The sequence below is a fragment of the Carassius carassius genome, chromosome 14, assembly GCF_963082965.1.
Source record: "Carassius carassius chromosome 14, fCarCar2.1, whole genome shotgun sequence".
Classification (NCBI taxonomy): domain Eukaryota; kingdom Metazoa; phylum Chordata; class Actinopteri; order Cypriniformes; family Cyprinidae; genus Carassius; species Carassius carassius.
In genome coordinates, this window is record NC_081768.1 from 34,209,110 (window position 1) to 34,223,569 (window position 14,460).

At 41.7% G+C, this 14,460-nt stretch overlaps 1 protein-coding gene across 4 annotated transcripts in view; it reads right to left on the reverse strand.

Moving 5' to 3' along the window:
* The window catches only part of LOC132157539 (NACHT, LRR and PYD domains-containing protein 12-like), a 137,974-nt gene extending 131,437 nt beyond the window's left edge, over window positions 1-6,537 (reverse strand). For all 4 annotated transcript variants that reach the window (XM_059566912.1, XM_059566914.1, XM_059566913.1 and 1 more), the window contains exon 1: window positions 6,406-6,537. The gene's annotated coding sequence lies outside the window, so the exon portion shown is untranslated. The remainder of the gene's footprint in view (window positions 1-6,405) is intronic.
* Window positions 6,538-14,460: the final 7,923 nt, after the last annotated feature.

Here is a 14,460-nt window from a genome sequence, read left to right on the forward strand (position 1 = left end):
TAGTATAACTGTATAATCTCAAAAATGCACTCTCAAAAAATAAAAAACATCTCGGTTACGTATGTAACCTTGGTTCCCTGAATAGGGAACGAGATGCTGCGGTGACGTCACCACGTATGGGAACACCTTCGGTGTGACGAATGTCTGAAGCCCTATACCATCCCGCCAATCTTATTGGCCAAATAGCGCGTGGCACCGCCCAGCATGCGTAAGCATATATATACCTGGTGCCGCACACCATTTACCTCAGATTTCATGACGAAGAAGAAAGCTATCAAGGTACGGCATGGCCAGAACCGCAGCATCTCGTTCCCTATTCAGGGAACCAAGGTTACATATGTAACCGAGATGTTCCCTTTCATAGGTCACTTCGATGCTGCGGTGACGTCACCACGTATGGGAACGCTATACCATCACGCCTGACGTACCTGATAGCTTGGATCCAAGGAAGCATCTGGTCAAGCGGAGAGAACCCGGGAGCCAGGAGCCATCCTCACATCCAGACTGTAAGACCTGATAAAAGTGCTCGGTGAGGACCAGCCTGCCGCAGCACAGATATCATCCATAGAAGATCCACTGAGAAAGGCTTGAGAAGAAGCCACTGCTCTCGTGGAATGACCTTTTACTCCTAAGGGCGAAGCGAGCCCGCGCGCCTCATAGCCCAAAGAAATAGCCTGCACCAGCCAATGGGACATGCGCCGTTTCGTAACTGCATGGCCTTATTCTTATGTCCAAAACAGACAAACAGCTTGTCAGACTCACGCCATGGGGCAGTACGATCCACATAAGTCTTTAACGCTCTCACAGGGCAAAGACTTAGATCCCCAGACTCCGCCGCAGCAGGAGAAAAAGCCTCCAGGACCACCTACTGAAAGCGAAAGGGATAGATGCGACCTAGGGACATAATTAGGCCTTGGTCGCAACAACACTTCCACAGAGTCTGTGCTATAAAAGTCAGGATTTATCCGGAACAATTCCAAGGGCTCAAACAGATGCCCTGATAAACCATGCAGCACAATGGAAAAACCCATGAAGGGACCTGCACGGGGCGGAAAGGCCTCAGCCGTCGCGCACCCTGTATGAACGAGAAACAGTGGATGACGGCCCACTGAGGCACCATTTATATATTCATGGTAAGCTGAATGGCTGCCACGTAATCCTTAGGGTAGCTGGTGTCACTCCATCCGAAAAACGTTCCTGAAGGAACTCCAGTACTGACGCCACTGGGCAGTAAACTGGATCCATATTATGAGTTTCACACCAGGCCGTAAACAGTCTCCACTTGAAAGCATATAAGCGTCTCGTAGAAGCTGCTCTAGAATTCAGTATAGTCTCGGTAGTTTCAGCAGAAAGACCGGGACATATGAACTCACTCTGCTCAGAGGCCACGCCCACAGATTCCATAGATATGGCCTCGGGTGCCAAATCAGTCCCTGTGCTTGTGATAATAAATCCTGTCTGAGGGGAATCTCCCATGGAGAGCCCGCTAACAGATTGATCAGATCCACAAACCACGGCTGTGTGTGTGCCACCGCGGAGCCACCAGCAGCAGCTGTTCCACCCTGTCCACCCGTATTCTGCATAATACCGCAGAAATCAGACAGATTGGGGGAAAACGCATACAAACTGGTCCTGGGCCAGTTGTGGGCTAATGCATCCAAGCCCAGGGGTGCTGGAGGGCATAGGGAGAACCAAAGCGGGTAATGCGCAGTCGTGTTTGACGCAAACAATTCCACTTCGCTTCCCCGAAAATCTGCCATAGGAGACTCACCGTTTGGGGGTGCAATCCCCACTCCGCTTGCTCCAGAGTCTGCCTGGATAGCAAATTCGCTCCAAAGTCCAACGTCCGGGGACATGAACAGCTCGGATCGATAGAATTTAGTTCTGAAAACAAAGAACATGTTTCGCCAGCCTGCACAGGGGGTGAGAGAATAATCCTCTCTGATGATTCAGGTATGACACAACCGCTGTGTTGTCTGATCTGAGCAGCACATGACGGCCGATCAGCAGATTCGAGAAATACTGGAGAGCCAGAAAAACAGCCAGTAATTTCAACCTGTTTATGTGCCAACTCCCTTGACAAACAGCTCCCCAGTCGGTCAAAGACGCATCCGTCGTGACAGTCTCTCGGGAAGCGCAAATCCCCAGCCGGACTCCGGTCAGGAGAATTCAGTCAGGAGAATTCGGTTGACATACATATTTTTAGCGACATCACACATCGCCGTGTCACCGGAATCGTCCGATGCGGAGACAACGGGGTGAAACATTCCATACGTAAGCCCAGGCTGTTAAATGATTCAGCACAAGATCCCCATGAGAGTGTGCTTGAGTCTGCGATTGCGCTAAACACCAGCTAATCGCCTAAAATAGTTCAAACACGAACGCCCTGGGGCCGCAACGGGGCCAGAGATCCATCCATGCACTTTGAGAAATACTGATACGCTTTGCTCTCTAAAGCGAATCTGAGGAACTTCCTGAGTGCAAGATTCAGATGGTGTAAATCCAGAATGGGTCGTAATCCGTCAGTGTTTTTTTTTTTTTACCACAAAATGACGGCTGTAAAAAACCCCACCTCCATCTGAGAGGGGTGTACTTCCTCTATAGCCCCTTTGCTCAGCAGAGTTGACATCTCCTGTCGCAGCACCGCTATTTCCATCGGCTTCGCCACCGTGGAAAGAATTCTGCGGAAAGGAGGCGGGCCTTATTGAAACTGAATGGTGTATCCATGACAAATCGTGCGTAACACTATCGTGCGTAACACCCATAGAGAAATGTCGGGCAAGCGTTCACACACGGCCGAGACCATACTAGCGGTCTCAAAATTTCCGCTTCCTGCAACGTTGTCATACATGTTAAAATATCCGGGCACGAAAAGCTCGTGGCGTTCGTGCACAGGGGAAGTGTATGTATAAGAGCCGTTGCGTCTCGTTGTGTATAATCCTGAAACGTGTCCACGGCCAACAGAACAGGAATTAGGCCAACAGATTGAACATCGGGCTTTGCCGCTAGCGAAAAACGGCGGCTGTGCGAGCCGTCATAAATGGGTCGTCTGTGCAGGACCCTTGAATCGCCCCTCGAATTCTGAAAGCTGGATTGCGCAGAGTGTCTGAGGGAACGTTTGGCATTACAGCTCAATCCAATGCTGCTCGAAGCACCGTTTGCTGCTGAGGCAAACAATGTAGAATGTGGGGACTGCAGTGAGAGGGTTAGATGTGCATAGCAATCCAACAGCACTCTCTGGTGGAGGGCACAGTCCCTGGCAAGCATTAAGGAAAACGCATGCGTCAAACTCGCTGCGTTTCGTTGTGTATAATCCTGAAGCGTATCCACGGCAGGATTTAATCCAACAAGATAAACATTGGGCCACGCTGCTAGCGAGAACGCGGCAGCTGTGTGAGCCGTCATACACTGGCCATCTTTGCCAGCCTCCGCGCCGTCCCTCAAACTCTGAAGGCTGGATTGTGCAGAGTGTCTGAGGGGGCGCGCGAATGAGAGCTCAGTTCAATGACGCTCGAGGTGCCTTTGCTGCGAGACAGTCAATGTTAGAGAACATGAAGGAAAACGCATGCATCAAACTCGCTGAGTTTCGTTGTGTATAATCCTGAAGCGTATCCACGGCAGGATTTAATCCAACAAGATAAACATTGGGCCACGCTGCTAGCGAGAACGCGGCAGCTGTGCGAGCCGTCATACACTGGCCATCTTTGCCAGCCTCCGCGCCGTCCCTCAAACTCTGAAGGCTGGATTGTGCAGAGTGTCTGAGGGGGCGCGCGAATGATAGCTCCGTTCAATGACGCTCGAGGTGCCTTTGCTGCGAGACAGTCAATGTTAGAGAACATGAAGGAAACGCATGCATCAAACTCGCTGCGTTTCGTTGTGTATAATCCTGAAGCGTATCCACGGCAGGATTTAATCCAACAAGATGAACATCGGGCCACGCCGCTAGCGAGAACGCGGCGGCTGTGTGAACCGTCATACGCTGGCCATCTTTGCCAGCCTCCGCGCCGTCCCTCAAACTCTGAAGACTGGATTGTGCAGAGTGTCTGAGGGGGCGCGCGAATGATAGCTCAGTTAAATGACGCTCGAGGAGCCTTTGCTGCGAGACAGTCAAATGTTAGAGTGTGGAAACTGCAGTGAGAGGCTTAGATGTGCATTAGCAGTCCAACAGCGCTCTCTGGAGGTGGGCACAGTCCTAAGCTAACATGAAGGAAAAACGCATGCGTCACATTCGCTGCGTTTCGTTGTGTATAATCCTGAAGCGTATCCACGGCAGGATTTAATCCAACAAGATAAACATCGGGCCACGCCGCTAGCGAGAACGCAGTGGCTGTGTGAACCGTCATACGCTGGCCATCTTTGCCAGCCTCCGCGCCGTCCCTCAAACTCTGAAGACTGGATTGTGCAGAGTGTCTGAGGGGGCGCGTGAATGATAGCTCAGTTCAATGACGCTCGAGGTGCCCTTGCTGCGAGACAGTCAAAGTTAGAGTATGGGGACTGCAGTGAGAGGGTAGATGTGCATTAGCAGTCTAACAGCACTCTCAGTGAAGGGCATAGTCCCTGGCATATTAACATGAAGAAAAGCGTGTGCGTCAAACTCGCTGCGTTTCGTTGTATATAATCCTGAAGCGTATCCACGGCAGGATTCAATCCAACAAGATAACATCGGGCCAAGCCGCTAGCGAAAATGCGGCGGCTGTGTGAGCCGTAATCCACCATTTGAAGAGCAAAACTGTTGATTAACGCGCTCGAGTGGGGGATAGCGAGCACATGGAACTCCAGTGCATCACTGTATTCATAGTCAAGCCGCACATATCGCCCCTAACCAACACCTCGTGCGGGGCCTTGGCGACCGCAGAAGCGAAACGGTGGGGGTTAGACGCGAGGCGACTTAAGAAATACACTCCAGAGCGCGGATACTTCCTAATGGCGTTAGTGCACAGGGGAAGTGTATGCATATTTTACTGTAGCCATAGGCTATCAAGGAGAGAACCTGTAGAGAGGCTGCAACTAACCTCTCATAAGTGCCTCCTCGTGATAACCCATCATACGGCTCCTACCTTTCGTTGACTCATCGCGTCCGCGGAGAGGAGTATACTGCTCGTAGATGATCGCTGAGAACGCGAGATAATAGGGCACAGAAGATTCACTTCGTACTGAAGGAATGAAATCTGAGGTAAATGGCACGCGGCACCAGGTATATATATGCTTACGCATGCTGGGCGGTGCCACGCGCTATTTGGCCAATAAGATTGGCGGGATGGTATAGAGCTTCAGACATTCGTCACACCGAAGGTGTTCCCATACGTGGTGACGTCACCGCAGCATCGAAGTGACCTCTGAAAGGGAACCTGAGACTCTGTAATGCTGAACAACCAAACGTTTTCTTAACATAAATTATTATGTACATTAGTATTTACACTAACAAAAAAATACTCTACAACAAGGAAACAAATCTAAATAAATAAATATAATAACCTTTTTCTATTATAAACACTATTTACACTCCAGTACACTCACATTTATGTTGACTGCAAGATTCTAAGTTAAGGTACAGGCTAATTGACATTCAGTTACTTGCTAACGTAGCATTCTATCCCTGGGTAACACACCAGTTAATACTATTTTCCACAGTAGAATCTGCATTTGAAAGCCTGGTCAGTCAATACTGCTAGTTTATTTGTGTGGCTAGCTATTTTGCCTACTTAATGTTACACTCTGACTCTGCTTTATGAAAAAGCTTCTTATGTCCCATTTTTTCTTCTTGGGTAGCATCTACAAAAAACAAAAAGGGGTAAAAAAAAAAACTGAATATTAAAATGTTTTTAGTCCGGCCTTTGTATGTGGCACAGAGACAGCCCTGGTAATTTACCGTTGGCGTGGTCAACATACGTGCGCGCGCGCACAAACACACACACACACACACCACCCGCTCGCTGCTAGTGCAAGCACAAAAGTATTCCCGGCCCGCGCGTGTAGTCTGTCAGATACCCCGCCGCTCATCAAATTACGGCGTTTCTTGTACTGTCGTCGTGGCCGTTAGAATCGATCCAAATAGCAGTGAAAAGATACAAATAGCAGTTCAAAGGAGCTTGCTAAATATTGGTGGGGACAAATTTGTCATCTCAAAATATTGATAGGCACTAGTACCTAGCGTCCCCCCCTAAACCTACGCCCATGGGAGAATACAAGCAGCTTCTGACTGACCCGGGATCGGCCCGAGTGAGAATACAACCAGCTTCTGACCCTCTGACTGACCCGGGATCCGGCCCGATTAAGAATACAACCGGGACTGAACCGAATGAGTTTTGTTACTTGACATGAAGAGCTTTCAATAAAACCATCAAAATGACTTCAGTGCATCATTTAAGTCTCAGAAGCACAACTAGAGAAAGTTGAAACACTAACCTCAGATTCTATTCGAAGATTTTTCTACTTCCCGTTCTGAACTCGTGTTGAGTGTGTGACGTTGGGATTAATTCTTTTAAGGTTTTGTGTGAGTTGAGTGTGCTATTTTCCTACCGTTCTCCTCACTTTCGTTTTTCCTAGCTCCGCTGTCAATCATCCTACAGGGCGGGGCCAGTGTGCTAATGTCAGGCAAGGCTCAACGTGTTCAAACAGGTTTTTGCACCTTCAGACATTTAGGGTGTGTGTGTAATTTCTGACATAGTTCTGATATACTCTCTTTTCTTTACATTTCAACTTGAATTGAAATAAGCAGAAACAAGAAAACTGCCTTTATTTGTGTTTTATATAATAAAAGTAATAACCCTGCTGAAAAAAACAATAGAAACCATTACAGAAATTCTAATGGTTTCCATTACAAAATCATTACAAACCATCAGCAATTAACCATTAAAACCATTACCAAATGGTTTCCGTTACGTAGTGTGTTTTGGGCATATTCCATTAGGATTTATTGGTTTGTATAGGTATCCATTACAAGTTTGCATTGGTCTTTATTAGCACATATTAATACAACTATACACAGGTTTTGTCAAGAATATCATTTTTATTTATTTAAACTACATACCAACCTTTCAAAGAATTAATTAATTTGCAAAGAATTAAGAATATGCACCTAAAATCAAAATTATTCACAGAATACTCAACATAGCTGGAATTAACACAAAACCTTGACATACATTTTTTTTTTTATTATTGTTATTCATTAATGCATAGAAATACAGGAACTATGAACTGCGTTTGTGGCTTCACTGTAGCTGGCTTAGACCTGCAAAAGAGAAAGAAAATGAATTAGGACAATGTACCACTTAAACCACATTACCAGTATGTGAGATTATCTCAAAAAAGTAGCAAAAACTTAGTTGTTGAGGAAACATCATCATGCTTAAATTCGTCCAAACACTTTGGGGGCACTTTGAGCAGATTCAAGTTCTTGACAGATGTGAACTTTTGTCCATTACTCATTTTATGTTCATGAGTAAAACAACCACAGTTAATTTTGTTCAGCGTCATGTTTAGGAGCATGGAAATGTAAAGCCGATCTTCCTACAGTACCAGCCCAAAGTGTATGGAATGATATTGCGGACTTTATTCAAAAGGAATTGCAAATTGTATTTGTGGACGCATAAAAGGTGACATAAATCCAAACGCAAATGCAAATCGCGCATTACCGTTTTCATATTCGATTAAGTGAACGCACAGTGTCTGCCAAATTTAAAATGGAAATGCAAAGTCCGTTTGCAATTGTGTTTCTCGTATCTTACGAGCTATGAGCCTGTCATATTTAAATAGCAATATTAATTACCACATTTGCCTTTTCACTCTCTCTGCACTGTGCCATGTAAACTGCCAAAACTCAAATGGAATCGCAATACCTTTTGCATTTGAATTTCCAACGTCTACACGGAAACCTGTCAATCAAGTGACAGGGGTGGGGCCATTTTATTGGGCGTTAGTGGTGGAAATTATGATTCTTTCAAGAGATTCGTTCATTTTCAGTTCGTTCACCAAAATGATTCGTTCAGAATCGTTCATTGATTCGTTCAGTTCTCATTTCTTTGTATTACACAAAATATGCCAGCTGGTGGCAAGCGAGTGTATTATGTGTTATGTCTTAAGTCAATGAACGTATTCACTTGTTACAAAAACTGATCTGGCTTTATTAAAATGTGTGCATAATCGCATTCAATATATAAAGTCTAATTAACTTGTTCAGATGAACAAAGCACAAGGTTTTTTTGCCTAATTAGCATTTTAATTGTTTGGTCAGATAGGTTGTATATTATATATTCACATTCATAAATTGGGGTGTGATGAGTGGGGCGGGGCCGAGGGACATGGGAGCGAGGCCGGTGGAGTGATTGGAGATGAGCTACACCTGTTCGACCCACCGGTCTCAAGGCCCACGGAGGAGATGGAAGGATATAAAACTGGAGCGACGACAGTGAAGGACGAGAGAGGACCAGGCCTGGGCTTTTAGTTGTGTTTTGGTTTTTATTTGAGCGCACCAGTCGTCCGTGAGGGGCTGGTGCGCTGTTTTGTGTTTATTTTGCTTTATTAAAATGTTGTTTGATTGTCCACCGGTTCCCGCCTCCTTCTTCCCGACGATTAGGAAGTTTAATTCATTACACGGGGATTAAACGTGGAGTTCTGTATGCTAAATATCAAAACAAGCGTATGTGCACAGTAACTGTAACTGCGCTTTGCATTTTGCGAGATTGACATGCTAAATGGCAGACTAACCCGGTTTACTCTCATTCATTTCATTCACGAACGAGATAAGCTATGTACCAGTTCATTTCTTTCACGAACGACGTATCCGTTCATTCAACTCATTCACGAACGACATGTGTGCCAGTTCAGTCATTTCATTCACGAACGAGATGTACTAAATCATTCAACTCAGGCACGAACGACATGTGTACCAGTTCAGTCATTTCATTCACGAACGACATGGGTATATAAGTTCAGTCATTTCATTCATGAACGATAAGATCTTTAGATCTCGTTCAGACTCATTTGAAACTCGTTCATTGAAGGGCGTATACGTTCACTACATTCAACAAATCACATGCTCTGTCACATCTCATACTCGAAGGCTATTGGCTCGAGGTTGAGTAATTCTTTGACCAAATGAAATGGTTGTTAACCAGTTCACCGAGCTGCGCATGCGCTGCTTATAGCGCCGCGCTGCTGTGGAGGGAGGAACTTCAGTGAACGAGAAATATGAGTCAGTGGATTGCGTGAATGAGAACGACTCGTTCACCTAAAAGATTCGTTCAAAAAGAACGATTCGTTCACGAACGACACATCACTATGCGTGTTTGCATTGGGAATTGACGTCACTCACAGTCGACGGTAATAAATAATTATTAATTAAATTAGTGTGGACTTTGTCATCTAAATACTTAATAACCAATAAGGTTAAGGATGTGTCTTACAAATTACTTCATCTTTTCTATCCTGTGAAGCTTTACTTAAAAAAGATGTTTCCTGATATTGACACTTTATGTCCTTTTTGTGGTGCTGAACACTAATCCATTTCTCATCTCTTCTGGGAATGCACATATACAAGTCTGTTCTAGTTTAATTTTTGTATCTTCGATCGTACTAAAATGTACCATGTTTTTACTAGGGTAAATATAGAGTTAATGATAGTGTTTATAATTAAACCACAGTAGCCACATATGTAAGTTACAGTTGTCTGAGACGTTATGAAATGTTCTTTAACATCATGAACCATAACACAGACGTTCTTTATTTTTTTGTTTATCCTACTAACTTCAGCCGCGAAACGGGCGATCATACTAACAACTTAATCTTTACAAGAATATCTGAATCATGCAATGTGCAAGTCTGCGTTTATTAAACACTTAATATTGCGTCAGTTTGTGCTTTCAGAATCGCCTTCGTTCCAGCACATCTGCAGCGGCCACCTGAACCAGCCCAGATAGCACACATACGTCTGCAAGATGTCTGTTAAAGATTGTTTGATCTGGAAAGCAACTGCTATCTACAAATATCTGACAGACGTCTTTCAGATGTCAGTTTTATATGCATTCTAAATCATAAACATCTATTTGACATCTAATAGACATCTATTTGACATCTAAAAGGAGACGTCCAATAGACGTATTGCAGATGAGCAAACAGCCTAAAAAATACATCATGCATATGTTAAATAGACGTCTCCTAGATGTATGTGTGCGATGTATGTTAACAGACATCTTGCAGACGTATGTGTGCTATCTGGGGAAGTTGGTCACCAGATAACACGTTAACCAGTTAAACCATAATACCGGCAAGATTAGGCAAATAGACTGGTGATGTAGGTCTGCGCGCATTTCTCAATACAAAGTACGCTGATTTCGGACTTGCATCCTCAGTAGTTAAGACTATGTGCATTCGATTCGCGAGTGTGATGTCTGCGAGGACGTAGGTCTGGTAATTCTGCAAACTATGGAACGCAGACGGTGCCAATATTCTTTAAACGAAACGCGTGATTTTTGACCGCGTCAACACGCACTGTTTGTTCGCGTTAACGCGGTAATTTTTTACGTGTTTCTTTTGTATGTGTACACACGCACATTCTGGTCGTGTTAAGGCGTCAGTTGTCGTCGCGTTACTTTAGCACGTGTAAAGACGCACAGTTTTTCCATGTTAATACGACCAACTTGAACGTGTTTCTAAACACGTACATTCTGGCCATGTTCGAAGGTAAGTTCCACATATTAATCATTTAGTTTCTTGTGGCCTTGTTCTAAAGTACTGATATCTTAAGTGCTTGAGTAAAGTAATAAATGTTACATTGTAAATAAATGCTGTTATCCATATTGTAAATTATAATTTATCTAAATGGGTTATTGCATGTTAGTTTTAAATTATTGGCCTATCATTTTCAAAAGTATTACACAGAATATATATATATATATATATATATATATATATATATATATATATATATATATATATATATATATATATATATATATATATATATATATACACACACACTTTATTCACTTTCACACAATATGTTTTTATCATTTGGTTTGTAGTTGGTTGTAAAGTTTGTTTATGCTGTTCTGTCTCTGTGTTGTTTCCAGGAACATAATCTTGGCTTCTGCAGGCTGATGAGTGCTATAATAAAATGACTATATTATATTTAAAATGTGTTTTGATAATCATCATATTTCTATTATTAATATTTAAGAAGATATAGTGGCAAGTATGTATATGTGTGTATATATATATATATGTGTGTGTGTGTGTGTGTGTGTGTATACAGACCCTTTCCAAAAAATTTGAATATCATGGAAAAATTAATTTATATCAGAAATGTGGAACTAATATATTATATAGGCTCATTGCTTTGAAAGTGACTTAATGTGTTATAATTTTGATGATTATGGCTTACAGCTTGTGAAACCCACAAAATCAAAATTTCATAAAATTGGAATATTACATGAAATCACACAGCATTGCACAGTAATCCCATGGTTATTGAACCAGGTTTTGGTTACTTTGGCAGTGTGTGCAGGTGAAAATCCTGCTGGAAAAGCATCTTCATAAAGCTTTTCTGATGAAGGAAGCATGAAGTGCTCTAAATATCCTGGAAGTCCAGAGTCAATGCAGCTGTCTACCAGGACATTTAGAGACATTTCAGCAGAAAAGCTTTATGAAGATGCTTTATGAAGATGAAGATGATTTTCCAGCAGGATTTACATATATTTATTTATAACTAATATATATATATATATATATATATATATATATATATATATATGTGTATACATCCACATTCACACACACAACAAGTCAAGTCACCTTTATTTATATAGCACTTTAAACAAAATACATTGCGTCAAAGCAACTGAACAGCATTCATTAGGGAAACAGTTTGTCAATAATGCAAAATGACAGTTAAAGGCAGTTCATCATTGAATTCAGTGATGTCATCTCTGTTAATTTTAAATAGTGTCTTGTCATTTATTTGCAATTAAGTCAACGATATCGCTAGTAGATGAAGTGACCCCAACTAAGCAAGCCAGAGGCGACGGCGGCAAGAAACCGAAACTCCATCGGTGACAGAATGGAGAAAAAAACCTTGGGAGGAACCAGGCTCAGTTGGGGGCCAGTTCTCCTCTGACCGGACGAAACCAGTAGTTCAATTCCAGGCTGCAGCAAAGTCAGATTGTGCAGAAGAATCATCTGTTTCCTGTGGTCTTGTCCTGGTGGTCCTCTGAGACAAGGTCTTTACAGGGGATCTGTATCTGGGGCTCTAGTTGTCCTGGTCACACACACACATAAACAGAAATAGAGTTGACTTTCTGACTTGGCTTATATGCATGTTTAGTGTGTAAGTATTTATAATGCATAATAAGGATAATATACATAGTAATATGCATACAAGCTACAATATTGATAGTTTCACAGCAGCTATACAACAGTAACAAATTCAAAACAAATTCTGCTGTGAAGCAGTTCTAACAAGCCAATAGTGTCAATATTCAGCTCAAGTCACTTCAGTCTTGATTCAATTCAGTTCAATAACTGTAAAATTCAAAAGTTAAATGTACATGTGATAAACTCTTATACACTGCACTGAACAAGCAAAAGACACAAGATAGTGTTTTACATTTTTCACATCTGTGTGTAGTTTGGTGTGTATGTGGGTAATCTTTTGATATTTGTGTGCAATTTGGTAGAGTTAAAATATTTTTGAACGAAGAATTTGCTTTTGCAAGAGATGTCCAATGTTTTAATTTTGTTTGTTTTGTGTGCTGAGTTTCAAGAAGCCATATCAGAAATTGTGTGTGAGAAAAATGTGAAAAAAATCCTGTTTATTTTAGTTCAGGACTCCATAATGCAGGTGTTACTAATCTGTACTTAATCTTTGTTTTAGACAGCAATTTTAGACGCACAATTAACTATTTATCAAGGCCTATTCACAATTTAAACCTTGCAGGAAACTTCCCCTTTAAAATGGGGTGTGAGCTCATTTTAATTTACAAGTACAGACAAACACAATTTAACTTAACTATTAACACACAAACAATTGTACTTTTCACATTTATGTTTATAGAAATCATTCACAGCGCAAGGCAGAAGAATTAAAAGCAACTGAATGTTATTTAGAGCTTTTGGTATTGGACTTGGTTTTGCAATGCCCCCTTTGCAATGCCCCCTTTTATCGTTTTACAAAACTGCTTAGCAATGCTTTAGTCTTTTTTTTTTTGTCATGAAATTTGCCTATTTTCACATGTACATGTAATTGCCCTAAGCAGCATGTCTTTAGAATATGGGGGAAACTGGAGGACCTGGAGGAAACCCATACTGACAAAGGTGATAGCGCTACCCACTGAGCCATCATGCTTATGTGCAACTTAAATAACAAGTACATACAAATCTAGATTTTTAGGTGATACTGTACATAAAATTAACCATGAATTTTGCATTCAATTTTAAGATGCATTACTTATCTGTACAATTTAAATGCACAAGGAGACTGAATGAACAACTAAGAAAAATAACCTCACCTTAAACGACGTTTCACAGTTCGCCTGGACACACACAAGATTTCCGCCATTTGTCTTGTAGAAAAGTTATATTCTATCAGAAAATGCAACTGTTCTTCGGTTATGGAGAATCGTGGACGGCCAGATGAGACCCTTACCAAGGGAGCACTATAGCCCTGGGGAACTAAGGATAACAGAAAAAAACACTTAATAAAGAACAATTAACAATTAGTATTCAAAACATCTTAAACACAATAATATGATACATATCAATATTAACACATTTTGGAGCATACCGTGCTGCTGAGTTAATGTTTTCAAATGATCCAGAAACCAGCATTTCATTTGCTGTTTCAGGATCCAGCATTCTCCCTCTTGACCATACCACACTTCTGGCCATTGCCTGCATTCTGTAAAAGACAAAATATATAATAATATAATATAATAATAAAAAAATCTAGGTTCCTCTACTTCAGTGGTGGCTGACTAACAGTTTCATTAACATAAACTATGAGCCTAGTTCTTACAATTAATTCAGAATAACTACAAGGAATCAGATTGTCATGTTAAATTTTTATTCATATATATATATATATATATATATATATATATATATATATATATATATATATATATTAATGTCAGGACATTATAAAACAAAGTGCTTTGGAAAACTGCAAACTGAACAAAGTAACCTAAAGTTAAATGTAATTTAAATCATAATTACATACGTTTTACTAGCTATCCATTAAACATCCACTGGTATTGTAAGAGTTTGCGAAAAAAAATTCTAAGAGCCATAGTTATAGCTGTTGACTTTTGAATCTGTAGAACAACCCTAGGACTTAAAAAAGGGCATGACAAATCATGACATAAAAGGCAAAAGGTGGAGGTGTTGCTTCAATTTATAACAACGTTTTCAGGATTTCTCAGAGGGCAGGCTTCAAGTATAACTCGTTTGAAGTAATGGTGCTTCATA